This window comes from Amblyomma americanum, chromosome 8 (genome assembly GCF_052857255.1).
Source record: "Amblyomma americanum isolate KBUSLIRL-KWMA chromosome 8, ASM5285725v1, whole genome shotgun sequence".
Classification (NCBI taxonomy): Eukaryota; Metazoa; Arthropoda; class Arachnida; order Ixodida; family Ixodidae; genus Amblyomma; species Amblyomma americanum.
Window position 1 is genome coordinate 125,437,979 of NC_135504.1, and position 17,169 is coordinate 125,455,147.

General features: G+C 48.3%; 1 pseudogene; it reads left to right on the forward strand.

Annotated features, from left to right (window-relative positions):
- Positions 1-6,528: 6,528 nt before the first annotated feature.
- Positions 6,529-7,092, forward strand: LOC144102740 (speckle-type POZ protein pseudogene; annotated as a pseudogene).
- The last annotated feature ends 10,077 nt before the right edge of the window (positions 7,093-17,169 follow it).

Genomic DNA, 17,169 nt, shown 5'->3' on the forward strand with positions numbered 1-17,169 from the left:
CCTCCAAGAATTCGACATCGCGGTGGTCTACAAGTCTGGGCGAAAGCACTCCGACGCTGACTGCCTGTCACGAGCCCCTGTCGACACGCCACCAAAAGACGATGACGACGACGCTTTCCTTGGACTGCTAAGTTCCAGCGACTTCGCACGACAGCAGCAATCTGATCCTGACCTACAGCGCCTGCACGATTATCTTGAGGGGAAGTCTCCTTAACCTCCTGCCCTCTTCAGGCGTGGACTATCGTCCTACTGTCTGCAACAGGGAATCGTCGTGAAGAAGAATTTCTCACCGAACAAGGCCGCCTACCTTCTCGTCGTCCCGAAGAGCCTTCGGGAGGAAATTCTGCAGGCTTCGCATGACGAACCAATGGCTGGCCACCTCGGGTTTACTCGCGCCCTCCGCCGAATCCAAGAGAGATATTACTGGCCTCGTCTATCCTCCGACGTCGCGAACTACGTTAAGAGTTGTCGTGAATGCCAACGCCGGAAAACGCCACCGAAAAGACCAGCAGGGTTCCTGCAGCCGATTCGACCGCCATCAAGACCTTTCCAGGAGGTCGGTATGGACCTACTTGGCCCCTTCCCAACATCAACGACGGGCAACAAGTGGATTATTGTGGCGACCGATTATCTCACCAGGTACGCCGAAGCAAAGGCCCTCCCGAACGGCACAGCAGCAGAAGTCGCCAAATTCTTCGTCGAATCCATTCTTTTACGACACGGCGCCCCCGAAATACTGATAACAGACAGGGGGACAGCGTTCACGGCGGAGCTAACCCAGGCCATTCTGCAGCACAGCCATACAAGTCACCGGAGAACAACTGCGTACCATCCGCAGACAAACGGGCTTACAGAACGCCTCAACAAGACCATCGCCGATATGCTATGTACGTAGACGCAGAACACAAGACATGGGACGTCATTCTTCCCTATGTGGTGTTCGCCTACAACACCGCTGTGCAAGAGACCACCCAAATGACACCATTTAGTCTCGTCCACGGGAGGGAGGCCACGACCACACTCGACGCCATGCTGCCCGACGTTACCGACGAAAGTAACCTCGACGTCGCCGCCTACTTGCAGCGCACAGAACAAGCTCGACGACTTGCCCGTGAGAGAATACAAGACCAGCAGCGCACCGACGCCCGACGCTACAATCTTCGAAGACGCGCAGTGCAATACAAGCCAGGCTATAGAGTTTGGGTTTGGACGCCGATTCGCCGCCGCGGACTGAGTGAAAAACTTCTGCGCCGCTATTTCGGCCCGCACAGGATTCTTCGCGGACTGGGTAATCTGGACTATGAAGTCATCCCTCACGGAGTTACAGCATCCCAGAGACGCCGCACACGCTCAGAAGTTGTCCACGTCGCCCGTCTGAAGCCTTACTATTCGCGCTAATGACTCTTTGTGTTTACATTATGAGTATTTATTTTATATGCTCTGTATCTTTATGTCCGTTATCCCTGTTTTTAAGCATCGGGTCGATGCTTCTTTAAGGGGGGAGTAATGCCGCGAAGCTTGCTTTTTGTCTGATCTTCTTATCGTGGCAGGCACGCCACATTATCAATTTTCTGGGACGCGAGACGCGACCAGAGTTATCTCGATTTTTCCTAGCCTCGCACAAGTGTGCCTACTATGTTCTGGAACTTTCCTTGCCGCCTTTAAAATCGAGCACGGCTAAGAGCGGCGGGCATTCTGTTAGTCAACGACCGCCGAGCACGTTCGCTGCTATCGCCGCCGCTGAGTTTTCAGAGCTGTTCTTAGTGGGCGTAAACCAGCCTATTAAAGTATTCTCTTACGAGCTGCTCTGTGCCTTCCTCAAGACCGGACTCCAGTCGGTGCTACGTGACCCCGGCGGAGTTCCCGTCACCACCTCGTGACTCCGAGATGGTGGAGCCTGATGCGCGGCTTCTTAAGCGCAGTGGGCCCCCCATGTCTCATTCGTTGTCTTCTCTGTGCACCCAGCCTAAATCAAAGAAGAAGCAGCTTGGCACTAAACCCAAGGATACCATTTTGGAGCAGGCAGTTGCTGCTGCTAGACTTTCGCAACAATAGCGTCGTTGCGAGTTCTGCAGTGGAACTGTCGCTCTATTCTTTCCGCTTCCACAGATTTACACTGCCTTTCTACTCAGCTTAATCCGGATGTCATAATTCTGCAAGAAACGTGGCTTTCAACCGACAAACATTTTCATATCAAAAATTACCGTTCATTTCGCCTAGACCGCCAGTCAAGAGGGGGGGGTTTACTAACTTTAGTCTCTTCGAAATTTTGCCACAGGGCTGTGGTATCTTTTCAACAAATGTCTCCTGACTGTGAGATTTTGGCAATAGACTTTGTACTTCCTGGGTGCTCTCCATTTTCAATAGCAAATTGTTATTTCCCCAATGGAGTCCAGGATGTTAGACCTCTGGACTTTTTACTCGTAAACTGTAAAAACCCAGTTCTCGTGGCTGGGGACTTCAATTCTCACCATGTGTCTTGGGGTTTTAGGACTAATACATGCGGCAAGCGCCTCTGGGACTGGGTTTCTGACCACAACCTGATGTGCTTAAATTCAGGATCGGCCACTTATCTTCGCTAACACACTCAATCTGTTTTAGATCTCACGTTCATTAGTCCTGGAATTGGCGTAACGAATTGGTCGACAGTTGATAGCAGCACCTTAAGTGATCATATACCTATTCATTATGATATCATATGTCGTTACTCCGGCGTCTTCTCAGTTGCGGTCACATGTTAATTATGACAGATTTCAGACGGCGTTGCGCTCTGCCCTTGCTCCAGTATCTAACATCGCCGAGGTCCACCAGTCAGCAAGCATATGTCTGGCTATTGAGGAAAGCTGTAAAATAAAAAGTCGGAGTTCCTGGTGAGGCCAACAAAAGGGAATTCTTCTAACTGGTGGAATGCGGACTGTACAAGAGATTACAGGCGGAGGAAGGCAGCATGGAAAAAGCTTCTTCATAACCAATGTCCGAATAACTGGAGTGATTATAAATATATTGCAGCCACCTTCAGACGCACAGTTTCTCGCGCAAAGAAAAAATAAGACTCAGAACACTTCGATTATCTTTCAAAGGCGGGCAACCGACGTGCACTAGTCGGTTTTCTACGGTCTAGGAAACAGCTCATGTCCTCTCATAATTTTCAGTAATTAGTTATGTCACCTGTAGAAGCTATCCAGGCGGTTGAATTAATAGCCACAGGCCTGCAAAAGCGGTTCTCCTCTTTACTACCTTTGCGACCATTGTTGTTTGCACCAGTCGTGCCAAATGATAATGCCTCACAAGTAAATCTATCAGAGCTTTCACAAGTTGTCCAGAGATTGCCAGCTGCTGCTCCTGGTCCTGATGGTGTTACTACAAAGATGCTCAAGATTCTCTTTGAAGTCTCCCAACTCCTTATTGCACCTAATAAACTACTCTCTCAAACACGCTTGGATACCTTCTGAGTGGAAGCTGTCCAAGGTGATCCCTTTACTTAAATATCAGGGTGGAGGCTATGAATTGGATAATATTAGGCCAATTTTCTTAACATCAAACGTGGTAAAGTTGATAGAAAGGGTGTTACTTATTCGGGTGTCAGCCATTGTGGACCGCAAAAGTATACTCAGCACGTGCCAACTCGGTTTCCGGCCACGGTGTTCGATATGGAATGTACATGCTGATCTTGAGAGCAGAATTCTCCTTGCTCGTCGTCAACGCCTGGTCGCGGCTTTGGTTACGTTAGATGTCGCCAAAGCTTACGACAGTGTAGAACACTCCATCCTGATACATAGGCTACAGTCTCTTCAATTTCCAGATTATATAGTTGCATGGATATCTGCATTTCTTCATAACAGTGAATTCTTTTGCATCCATAATGGTGTTCATTCAGAGAGGTACAGACAAACGCGAGGTGTACCGCAAGGAGCTGTTCTTTCTCCTGTGCTCTTTAATATTCTGTTAAGCTCAATTCCTCTCCACCGCCATGTACGCACTTACGTCTATGCGGACGACATTACGTTTTTTGCTGCTGCGCCGGATATACATTCTCTGTATGGTCTGTTGCAGTCATATTTGAATACACTTGAGCACTGGTTGAGCGCATTACACCTGAAGTTAAATGTTTGCAAGTGCGCCACTCTTGTTTTCCCTCTATTCACTCCTGTAGTGGTCTCTCTCACTTGCCAGTTAAAAATAAAACCGCAGGTTCAATCCCTAAAATACCTAGGGGTCATTTATGACAACAAACTCACCTGGCGACCTCACATTGACCATGTCGCGGCGAAAGGGGCTCGTGCCGTGGGCATGTTACGGAGATTGTCATCACCGGTACGGCATGCGCAGAGATGCGCTATTAATGGTCTACATAATGTATGTCAGGCCAATTTTGGAATTTGGATCAGTGTTGTTTTCAGGCTCGGCTACATATAAACTTCGCCCTCTCGTCCTTTTAGAGAGGGAAGCACTTCGCATGTGCCTTGGCCTTCCAAAATTTGTGGCTATCAATGTGCTGTACCCTGAAGCCCGCATTCCGTCTCTCTTATCACGACTTCAATTTTTAACGGTGCGAACTTACCTCAGGATCTATGAATCCCATTTCCACCGTTCCCAAAGCATTTTCTGTTCTCAGCCGACCTCCTTCTTTGGTGTCCTCTGGTCTCGTTTCAATTCCCCTCAGGTAGTGTTTGTGCAAAGATTACTTCAGCCTTTAGATGTAAACATTTATGATATCCTTCCTGCGCTTCGCAATGGGCCCGCTATCCACATTGTTTTCGACGACATATTCCCAAAAAATGCAAACCTTTTGCCACCGAGTATTCTAAATGGTCTTCTAGAAGATCATCTGAGGACCCTACCTACAGATATAGCAATAGCCACTGATTCATCACAATGCAATGAAAAAGCAGGTGTGGGAATATTTTGCTCGCATTTAGACTGGTCCTTTTCTCTGCGCCTTCCAGATTTCACCCCTATTTTTCAAGCAGACTTTCTAGCAGTTGTACTTGCTCTACGCAAGCTAGCCCCTCTATTACAGCAGTGTCAGTAATTACTGATTCTTTATCTTTGTGTTCGTCCCTCGCTGCATATGTTGACGGTGCCATTTTATCAACTTTCTTATCCCTACTTCCTCCGCATTTGAGCCTTGTTCATTTAGTATGGGTTCTCGGTCACAGCAGTGTGACAGTAAATGAGATTGCTGATAATCTCGCAAAGGCTTCCCTCAGCTGCCCCGTGTGGCCAATCATCCCGGCTACAGCCTATATTACAGCATCTAGATTTCGGCGACGTGCGTTTTTAAGCACGCAAGACACATCACTTTTAACATCGGCGGATTATGAGCACCTTAAATATTATTGGCACAGGAAAATTTGTTGCTCTCGGCAGCTTGAAGTATCACTGACGAGGCTGCGCTGCCGCATCCCCCCTCTAAATTTATATTTACACAAGTCGGGTTTGGCGCTCTCTCCTCTTTGTGCATTTTGCTGTGAGCTTGAATCTATTGAAAATTTTGGCTGTATTGTCGCCGATTCAACTCTCTGAGAAAAAGGTTGCTGGAGGAGCTTTTGCAGCATCTTGGCCTTAGTTTGAGCAGCCCGCTCTTGCTATCATTTGGCGCCACTACATTTGTGTTCAACCACAGATCTGTTTGTGCCGCTGTTCTAAATTTCCTGATAGAATCTCACCGACAGCCTTGCTAAGTGTTCCAACCTTTTCTTTTCTATCAATTATTACATTTTGACTAAATCATTAATTTTTAATCCCTCTCTTTATTATTATTCTTAAATTTTAAAATCAAAACACTCATCCCTTTTTTGTTCATGACGAAAATATCACCGGTGTTGCGCTCCCACGTCCTTTTCCTTTTTGTTAACTGGGTTCAGGTGAATAGCCACCCGATTCTTGGCCGATCCCCCAGTGTGGGTATGTGCCATCTTTTGACAGACTAACAACAACAACAACAATGAAAAAGCAGAAGCGAGGCGAAAGCACCGGAGGTTTTCGGCCGAAGTTTCAAGACCTCCGAGACACCAAGCCTCGGTCCTTGCGACACGGCTGAGAGCTCCTTATCCTCTAGGGTCTAACGCACCTTATCCCCAATCTGCTTGGTGAGCGTGGACTTTAGTACGCGCAGCATACAAAGATGTGCGCCATGAAACTGCCTGAAGACGACACCATCCCCACGAGGAAAATCGCGAAGGCTTCCTTAATATGGCTAATCGAGAATTTTTCCTACTGCTGGGAGCGTCTCGGACAAGCAATGGCTAGCTCCAAATTTCAGTCGCATGGTTCTTGGCACCTGTCCTTCCGCACTGGAGAAGATAGCAACGACGATGACCAGGAGTGCCAATTCTTGTCTTTTTTTCTCTACTACGAGGATAGCGAAAACGTGACTGAAAAGCAACGTTCTGTGTCGTCGATGTGAAGAACAATGATGCTCTCAAGAGCACCGCGACTGTGCTAACGTTCACCGAAGGGCTAGCAAGCAGCGGATTTCTGGGTACCATAACCAGAAGCGCTCTGCAAAGTGAAGCTGCGCAGCTTATGCCTGGAGACTCGCTTACAATACGCTGCGATCTGACTCTCCTTGAGTACTCCGACGAGCACACCGAACGACACAGGACCACTGTGAGTGTCACAGACTGCCGTCTCTCCGAAGACATGGGCTGGCTCCTGGACAGTGGCAGCGGCGCCGACGTCACTGTAAATGTGGGCGACGGCAGGTATCGCGCGCACAAGGCTATACTGGCGTCCCGGTCTCCAGTTTTTCGAGCAATGTTCCAGCACGACATGCTCGAGAACCTGCAAGGGCAAGTCTTCGTGACAGACATCGAGTACGAAGTGTTTGGAGAAATGCTCCGCTTCATCTACACTGGACGTTCACCGAACCTCGACAACATGGCGCACTCCCTCATGGTGGCGCCTGACAAGTACGGCTTGCTGACTCTGCGGGACGAGTGCGAAGACGCCCTCTTTGGAAACCTCAGCTTCGAGAGTGCGGCGTTAAGTCTCATCGTCGGCGACAAGCTCAACGCTACCATTCTGCGCCGGAGCTCCCAGAATTTTATTTGTGCCAACCTGTGCGAAGTGATGAAGACGGACGGATGATGCACACTGGTGGACGACCACATAGATCTGGTGTTGGATGTCGTTATAATAATAATAATAATAATAATAATAATAATAATAATAATAATAATAATAATAATAATAATAATTGGTTTTGGGGGAAAGGAAATGGCGGTGTATTTGTCTCATATATCGTTGGACACCTGCACCGCGCCGTAAGGGAAGGGATAAAGGAGGGAGTGAAAGAAGAAAGGAAGAGGTGCCGTAGTGGAGGGCTCCGGAATAATTTCGACCACCTGGGGATCTTTAACGTGCACTGACATCGCACAGCACACGAGCGCCTTAGCGTTTTTCCTCCATAAAAACGCAGCCGCCGCGGTCGGGTTCGAACCCGGAAACTCCGTATCAGTAGTCGACCGCCTTCCCGAATCTTGCGAGGACACCATAGAGCCGCCTGCCAAACGACAGAGACTGTACGAGAGACGCTGAGATGAATATGTCCGATTGTCATAGCTATACGCATTGCATAAGACACTGCAACACCACGGACAAGCAAACGTGTGGTTCTGGAAATTTCAAAAATTTTCTGGTCATGACATTTACCCTGCCACAGAACTCCTCAACTTTAATTCTGCAGTGTGGTTTGGTTTCCTAGAAGGCGTCAAGCAGTGCAATGTGCAGCCTGCTTTGCCATGCATATCGTTCTTAGCCTGCCACTGTGTTAAGTACTGTGGACATTTGCTTGTAACCAAAATTATTATAACATGAAAAATATGGTAAAAGAAAATAAAAATACAAAATCAAACGAAGAGGTCTGCCGCACCAGCGGCTGTTCAATATTTGTCAGAGACGAAAGGCTCACGGCTCTGGACAAAAATATATTCACATTAAATTACACGTTCCCGTTCTCACTTTCGCTTTCATGCCACGTAATCAAAAAAAGCTGATAACCACGCATTTATATTTCTGATTTGCGATTTTATGCAATTAAAGCAGTTGGTGTGCATTAGGAATGTCGCATTGAAGAAAGTAGATCATTAGCGCCGCAATGCCTGGTCACTTCAGGCACGTCATGCTATTTTGATGATTTTACATGAACGGTAAATAAGCTACGTAGATCTCCTTTAAGGCAGAGCGGAACAATTAGAAATCTTGTAAACGTGTCTGTGCGTCTACAAACGCATTTTCATTCTTATTTCTGCGGGACCGTGTGCTCAGATTTTGTATCGTGCTATTAGTTTTACAGGCCGATTGTTCCCGTGAAATGGTAGAACAAGCAATCTCGTGTGAATCTCGTCACGTCACGTCTTCCTTTCTCCTTGTATTCCCTCCTTTATTCCTTCCCTGTTCTCTTAGTGCGCGGTTCGGATGTCTAGCGAGATATGTGAGACAGTAACCGCACCATTCCCTGTCCTCAAAAACAAATTTTCATTTTCAATTTTATTCGTTGTTGTGGAACACAAATTGTGCCTCTGTGCTGTACGATGTCAGCAGAGATTCCCGGGGGGCCGAAATTCCTCTTAAGCCCACCACAATTGCACTGCTTTTTCTTTCTCTTCTTTCACCCCCACCTTCCACTCCCTCACGGTTGGCTCGTGGTGCATAACAACTGAGGCAGTTACTGCTCATTTTCTTTTTCCCTCTAGAACAATTTTCTCCACTGCTCTGCAACTATGGGAATATCCTTGCGCTTTCGACAGGTGGTCGGAACTTTCCAGAGACCTGCACTACGGCACCTATTTCTTCATTTCTTCTTTCACTCCCTCCTCTATATCTTCCCTTACGGCGCAGTTCGGGTGTCCACCGAGATATGTGAGGCAGTTACTGCGTCATTTCCTTTCCTGAAAAAACATTTTTTTATTTATTTAGATGAACCCACCTTTTTTATTTATTTAAGCATCCTCCTCATCTCTCATATCATATTCTTTATGCCCTGAGGCAATAAACATCGCTTGAAAAAACAAAAACATTTTTCTTGTCAAGACGGAAGCGCGCGCGAAAGGAATCACGGGACATTATTAAAGGAAGAGGAAGTTGGAGAGCACGTGACCACTTTTTGATCTGCTGTCGTGGCATTCCACCGAAGCAGTCTGGCCTACGACATCAGTCCAGGAAGACGCCACTGTGTTCGGACCATGTCGCAGGCTAGTACCCCGTACCACCTTCTTCAGAATGCACAGGAGGGTGTTGTATCCCGTACCGTTGGAGAACTGCCCGGTCCGACTGCCCGGAGCAGCCGGAGCACCACCACGTCAAGCACCCGCCACGTACATACTTCAACCAACTCCCCCCTTTTATTCCAGTTCAATGATGAATATATATACAGATGTGCGAGTCAGCTGACCAGATAGGGCGCATGCCTAGCGCCACCTAGTTTATACAAACATAACTACAGAATACAATACCACATTATTCCCCCTCAAAAGAGTTAGCAACTAACACTGGAAAAACACAATAAACACTCAATGTCTTTCATAGTCTTTAAACCACACTGGTGGTCTTCTTTGTCTCGTCGAATGCCTCAGTCCTGGAACGTCCCTTTCAACTGGCGTCTGAACAGATGGCTGCTGGGGTGGGTCGTGGTTCTCCTGCTGTGGTTCGCCAAGTGGTTTTGCTGATTCAGGCGAACAACTTTTCGGAACTGTAGGTGGTGGAACTGGTTGGGGGCAAGGTACCAGCCGACTCCGATTCCATGTGCGGCCATCATTGAGCTTGTAGGTATCTTGACCACATTGGTCCACAATGGTGAATGGACTCGAGTAGCTCAGAGCGCCCTTAGGCACGTGACCAGGCAACTTGACTCTCACCGGTTGACCTGTTGTTAATGGAGAGTACTTTGCAGCTCGTCGACGGTCAGTGTAAGTCTTACTTGCTTGTTGCCTTTGTGCTACTCTGCTGTGGATGGACTTCATCGCTGCCTGCGGATCTTGAAAAAACTCTTTACCTGGCGCTCCTACAAGATCAAGTTTTGTTCTGGGATGACGGCCGTGAAGAAGGACGGAAGGCTTCACTCCTGTGGTCGCATGCGGTGTGAAACGGTAGACTCCCAGGTATTCGGTGATAGCTTCCTTCAAAGGCCGATGTTCTTGTGCGCAGACTTGAACGTACTCTTTGAGTACTCGATTAAACCTCTCTACCTGCCCGTTAGCTTGCGGATGATAGACTGCCGAATACGTATGAGCGATGCCACGTTCTTTGAGGAAACTGTCAAACTCCAAGGCTCTAAACTGAGCACCATGATCACTCACAATCTCGTCTGGATATCCTTCCCTGCTGAAGATGCTTCGCAGAAAGGAGATGACTGTTGCAGTTGTCACCCTTGCTGAGAAACAAACCTCAGGCCACTTGCTGTAGTAATCGATGGCTGTAATGGCAAAACGGCAATCTACCGGCACTTCGGAAAAAGGGCCCACAATATCGATGCCTAGCTTCTGCCATGGTGCAGATGGGAATGCAACTGGCTGCAGAGGTGGTGTCACGGGTTTTGCAGACTTGTCAACAGATTGGCATACCGCGCAGGATGCAATGAATTGTTCTACTTGCTTGCACATAGCAGGCCACCAGTATTGCTCACGTAGTCGCTGCTTTGTCCTCGTTATTCCCGGATGAGACTCGTGGGCTGCGTCAAGAAGCCGTGCTACGAGGGACGAAGGTACTACAAATTTGTCACCACGAAGCAGGAGGTCTCCAACGACTGAGAGCTCAGTTTGCACCCGGTAGAACGGAACTGCTTCGGCAGGCAACATCTTCACTGCGGGCCATGCCGATGTCACCCACTTTATAACCTGCTGCAGCAACGGGTCCTGCATCGTTTCAATGACAAACTCTTCATGAGTAATGCATGTTGAGACAACACAAACAGTCTCTTCTTCCTCTTCCTCCACACGACCTGGAAGGGGCATCCTTGAAAGAGCATCAGCAACAGTATTCTTGTCACCCTTGTGAAATTCAATCGTGAAGTTGTATGCCAACAGCCTGGCGTGCCACCTCGCAATCCGGAACGGTCGGCGACCTACTCCCTTTGTACTAAGGAGTGTGACCAGAGCCTGGTGATCGGTGCGTAATATGAATGAACGGCCCCAAAGGTACACTCTCCAATATTCGCATGCCCACAAGCAAGCAAGGGCTTCCAATTCCCCTACAGAATACTTCTGTTCCTGTGAAGTAAGCCTGCGAGAAGCAAAAGCAATCGTCACCAGTTCATCATTCCTTGTCTGTTGCAACACTGCTCCCAAGCCAATGGATGAGGCATCCGTAGTGACAATAATGTCACCCGCAGGATCAAATAGCTGTAAACATCTTGTGGCCAGGGAACATTTCAGTTGCTCGAAACAAGCTTTGTCGTGGCATTCCACCGAAGCAGTCTGGCCTACGACATCAGTCCAGGAAGACGCCACTGTGTTCGGACCATGTCGCAGGCTAGTACCCCGTACCACCTTCTTCAGAATGCACAGGAGGGGACTCATTGAAGGGCCGGCAACAATCTGGATCACTTTTGGTAATTACGTGCAGCGATATCTACGTGCAGGTGCTTTCCGAGACATCTGCCCCGGCCCTGGATGTACTCGTCATCGTACAAGGTGAGGACAACTGTGCCCTTCTTACAACGCGAAATCATCCAATGTTCTGCGACAACGAGGCCGGGCAGGCAGATTCGTGACTTTAAAGAATATGTCCCAGGAGGTCTCTGGCAGAATAGTTAGCCCGGTAACTGGCGTTCAGGCCATCATCGGAAACTCTCGTTTTTCTCGTTTTCCTCGGCGTTCAAAGCGTTCGCTATGCATTGAATATAGATCTGGCACTCGACGCGCGTCGCAGCTGTAGCTTCTTCGACACGCTTTGTGCGTTCAAAGACTTCGTCACATTACGAGACGGGAAGCCGGTCATTGCGTGTTCGACTTCCTCTGTCACACGCGCGTCGGCGCGAGTTATTCTTTCGAGTGTCCGCGACTATCACATAACGCAACGGCTTTTTTGGTTCAATGTGCTGAAGGCGCCGGCGACTGAAATTCGAACAATGCTGTCCACCTTAAAGCCATTTCATCCTCATGGACCAGCATCCGTGTTTAAGCCTAGCACTGAAAACAATTTACACGCTTGTCTTGAAAAAAATTACAAAAATTATCTGCGGTTCAACTACTGCTAAACCTGGTTAGAGGGTGAAAGCTCTGGTGTATTGGGCAAGCAGACGCGGCTTGGAGCCTAACATTGAGTGCGTTCCGCACACAATAGGTAGCGCACCCACCCTACTGCAGGGGTATGGGGCAGCGGCTTGGCGTCTGTAACGTTAAAAGCGTCACGCAACTGAAGCGGCACAACTCAGTGGAGCCCTGGACTGAGGGCCCACTCTTGCTTGAAGACTCAAGTCGCCAGCACCCAAGCAAGACGACCAGGAAGTCTTCATCCCCGCGAACCTCTTGGAAAGAAATAAAAGTTTTCTCTCTCTCTCTCCGCACGCTGCATGGGTACCCGCCAAGGTCACACGGTGGTTAATGCGCTCGTGTACTAATCCAGAGTACCGGGGTTCGAAACTGTCCGCGGCGGCCTTGCTTCGATGGAGGTGGTGGTAGTGGTTTTTTTATTAAAATAATAGTGAAAAGGAAGGAAAAGATTTTTGCTCGCCCCGGCATCTGCCACCGATACTGAAGCACCTGAGCTGGGACAGCGGAAATAAAGGATAGCAGGCATGATGGAGAGATTAGATGAAAGGGGTGAGGGGACAGGAACAGAGGAAAGAGGGAGAAGTAATATATGCAAACTATTTACACAATAAGAAATGTGTCCAGTTGTGCGCGGGATTATTTAATTTTAGGGGAATTAAAAGACAGGTGCACAGCACTGTGTTGGCTAAAACTGGAGTGGGGCGTCCAGTTATGAATCGTTCAAGGCAGAACTCGCGGAGCGTTCGGTCACTGCGTGTAACTACCTGACGGAAAACAGACGGGACGTCAAGCCCGTGTGTTCGAGTAATGCACAGAGGCTCAACAAAGTTCGCTCACGCGTGCGCGCACTGCCCTCCGGCCGCAATAGCGTCTCGATAGTGTTTCGATGGAGGCGAAACGCAACTGAGGGCACCTAATGTGGTTACGTGGAGGAATGTGAAAGCATGTGTTTTGACGTAGGGAAAAGTTTTTTGACAGAAGGAAAGGGCGCAGTAGCTCTCAAATCTGGACATCTCGCTGGACACCTCAACCCCGCAAAAACATGTTTTTTGAAGAAAATTGCCAAAAAATTGAAAATTGGTTCTCGTTGAAAGGAACTAGTATATGTCACATCTCGGCGGAGACCTGAACCGAGGCGTAAAGGAAGAGATAAAGGCGGGACTAAGAGAAGAAAGGAAGAAAGAGGTGCCGTTGTGGAGGGCTCAGGAATATTTTTGACCACCTGGGCATCTTTTACGTGCACTGACATCGCAAAGGCGCCTTCGCGTTTCGCTACAATCGTAACGCGGCCACCGCGGTTGGCTTCGAACCCGGGAACGTTTTTGCCAAAAGGATGCAGTAGCTCTCAGATTTCGACATCTCGGTGGACACTTGAGCCCCCCGACATCGTGATCTCTGGCTCTGGGAAGGACAAATTTAACGACACGCGAACAGCGGCTTTACCCAGCGTAATGAAGCTGTTGCTTTGAAATGCATAAATATGGACGTTTTGGCAGTATAAGAGGACTGTAAATTCGCTTTTCGGACTCTCGTCCCTGCAAGACCCCTTTTGACGGCAGACATCGCGGTGGTGCGGTGGCATGATTGGCTGTTCGGGTTGCCTCAAACACACTATAAGCCTTTCTTTACTTTTTCTGGAAGAAATTCGCATCCATGGGAATGAAGCAATGAAATGCGCGCAGCGCCACGTTCGGAAATTGGTGACGCCAACGTGTGTACTATTTTACCGTCGTTGAAGAGTTTAGTTGGATAGAGCGCTCGGCTACTGATTTGGAGTACGCGGGTTCGAACCCGACTGCGGCTGCCGCGTTTAGATGGAGGGGAAACTCTAAGGCGCCCGTGTGCTGTGCGATGTCAGTGCACGTTAAAGATGTCCAGGTTGTCGAAAATATTCGGGAGCCCTGCACGGCGGTACCTCTTTCTGCTTATTCCCTCTTATATCTCTTACCTTACGGCGCGGTTCAGGTGTCCGGCGATATGTGAGGCAGGTACTCCGCCATTTCCTTTCCCCAAAAACCAATTTCCAATTGAGGAATTGAAATGACGCAGTCACTGTTTCACATATCTCAGTGAACACCCGAACCGGGCAACACAACCATCACTTCTGAATTAGTGACTCGAACCATTTGGCACAGACCAACATGGACATGCGCTATATGCGGACATCTTGTGAGTAGGCGTCTGGAACCTGCCCACTGTACCAAGCTAGATTGGCTGACCAGCCAAGACCTCGCTGTTGTTGGTGCATTCGTGAGAAATTCCTGTCTTTTTAAGCGGTACACGCTCTCCTTTTTACAGGTAAAAGAAATTTCGCCGTATGCTCTAAGCTTCCCAATTTCAAACACACCGGCATATGTTCCGAAGAGGCGCAGTTCCTTCGTGGTCGTGGAAACAACCGACGAACGCTGCATTTTTCCCGTGCCGTCCTGCTGCCTACGCGCGCTCTTTGTGGCCCATTACGGTGTACGTGTCCAGGCTGACGAGGATCCGCAGTCAAGCTGGAATAGAGCAAATATTAATAGGTAAGTACCTGAATCTCTCTTCATAAAACTATGAGCGTTTGCATACAATATATTCTTTATTTTACAAACAAGGCATTCGTTGTTGGCGTAAGGTATCCGAAAATGGCCATGTCGATCACCTGGCGAAATGAGGACGCGCTTCTATTGCACCTAAGGGAAGGCATCGAACTATGTCGATATAGCTCTATTTTTGGTCATGAGACTCCGGCCGCGTACCTAGTTAACCTATTGCCCAGGGGTCGGAGTCATAACTTGGGGAAGAGCATCCTCCGTAGGCTCTGATCAAATTGTACCGTATATTTACACATAAACAAGCAATTAAAGGTGCGCTCTTTCTTTGGCAGGACGTGAATGTGCGCGAACTTAAGATTCACTGTGACTGATGTACTGCTGTTGTGGTGCCGGTACTCATTCAACTCTGCCTGACTTTTCGCATGCAGCGCCTGTTAGCCGGGTCCCACCTGACACGTTGTGATGGCTTTACGCTGGAGGCTACACCCGCGCATCTGCACGGCAGGCCAGGCCTGCCAACCAGTCGTCGAGTGAGTAGTTCTAAGCAAGCAGCAGCCCTCTATTAGTTTCATGGAGTACAGAGAATGAATGGTTTGTATTTGCGATTAAGTGGCTCCGAAGTGTGAGCGCTGCCAGCCTGTGTTGGCAGCATCTGCACTCCTTGTCGGCTCTTGCTTCTTTTTGGCGACCGCCATTTGTTGTATCGGTACTGTTCTGGGTCAGCGTAGTGGTGCTCTCTTTGAACTATGCTTTCTGGGCATTGGGTAGAATGCAGTGAATTTATTCCAACAGTTTAGCTGGGTTTGCCTCTTGCTCGTTTTTTGGTGGAGCACTAAAAGCTGACTAGGTCTATGTACAATGCATTGCAGCTTCAAGATAGGCTTTGGCATTTGGATGGGTACATTCTGGGTGCGTTTCCAGGAATGGTTTCGCGGCATTTGCTGTGAAGAAGAGGGCGAAGTGTATTTGTATTGTCAGCCTAAACAAATGTCTTGCTCCTAATGCCGCTTTGCGTCATTTGTCGAAACTCCAGGCGTTGTCAAGATGGGACATCTGACATGTGGGGCCCTTCATCATTAAACTATTATACTTTTAAACATTGGTAGTAGACCTCTGGAAGTAGACTTTGTCAAAAGTGTACATCACAGTGAGGGTCTGCTTCTGAGCAGTACAGCGCAGATCCTCTTGCGTACTCAGGCGTCTTTATCTCAAAAAGGTGGAATGAACTTAATTCCTTAGCTCTGCAAAGCTTAGGAGCATTAAATGCGCTAAAAAGAACCGCTACTTGTCTTGGAATCAAACCACTGGGGCAGTATATATTTTTCGCAAAGTCTCTATGTGGTGACTTGTGCATCCCGCGGTTGAAAACTAAGGCGTCACTTCTCGAGGCGGTTTTGCAGAAACCACCAATAGCCCACGGTGCTTGCATTCGCGGTTGTGTTCTAAGCACCGCATGAATGGTTAGCGCTCAGGCCTGCACAGCAGACAATCAGCTTATTGAGCAAATGAAATGGCCGTCACACCACCCACTGGGAGCAAAATCCGGACACACAATTATTTCCTTCATTAAAGGCAAAAGCGCACACGCACGACAGTTCCTTAGTCATATCTAATACAGATTCGTGGACACATTTCGAAAGCTGTCATGCCAACAGCGTAGCACATGGTGATGGGTTCATTGTAACGAAGCACCCGTTTTGGTTGGAGAAGAAATTGTGGCCCAACTCGGCGGATGGTTTGGCATCAAGTCAGAAAGCAATAGTGTCTGACAGGGCTTCAGCGCCAGCCACTATGTAGAGCTGTTATAGGCGACGCGTCCCAAACACATGTCACTGGATGCTCCGGAGCCAACTTTTTACGTGAAATGACATTTAGAATGCCATTTGGGAATGACTAGTGAATTCGTTCGCCTTCGCTTTTGCATCACCTTTATTTCTGAGCTCTCGGCAAAGTTTTTTTTGCTGAACTTTGCCCTATTAACGGTAAAGCCAAGCTGAATAGTTTTCTGAGAATTCAAGGTTGTTCAAGAATTTGAATCTACGGAGCCTCTAGAAAATGCATGCAAGGTATTTTGCACTAGCATTTACAATGGTGGCGCAATCGTCGATTAAATCAGCGACGATGTTCAGTCTTCTCCTCATGGCATTAGGGAAGTGTTAGCAATCTCGTCGTGACGTCATTTTGCCGAAATATCATATGTCCGCTACCTTCTACTACATGCTGTTGTGCATCTTCTGATGCCGCCAAACAAGGCTTCGTGAGCTTCACCTTGGATGGCGTTGCTTTTCTTCCATGCAACAACCGCTGGAAACATAGCACCGTCGTACGTGACGTGGTTATCGGACTCTCTGGCAGTCGCTGTGCATTGTAGAAAAAGCTCAACTCCAATGCCGCTCTATTCGGCGATTACGCCGCGATTT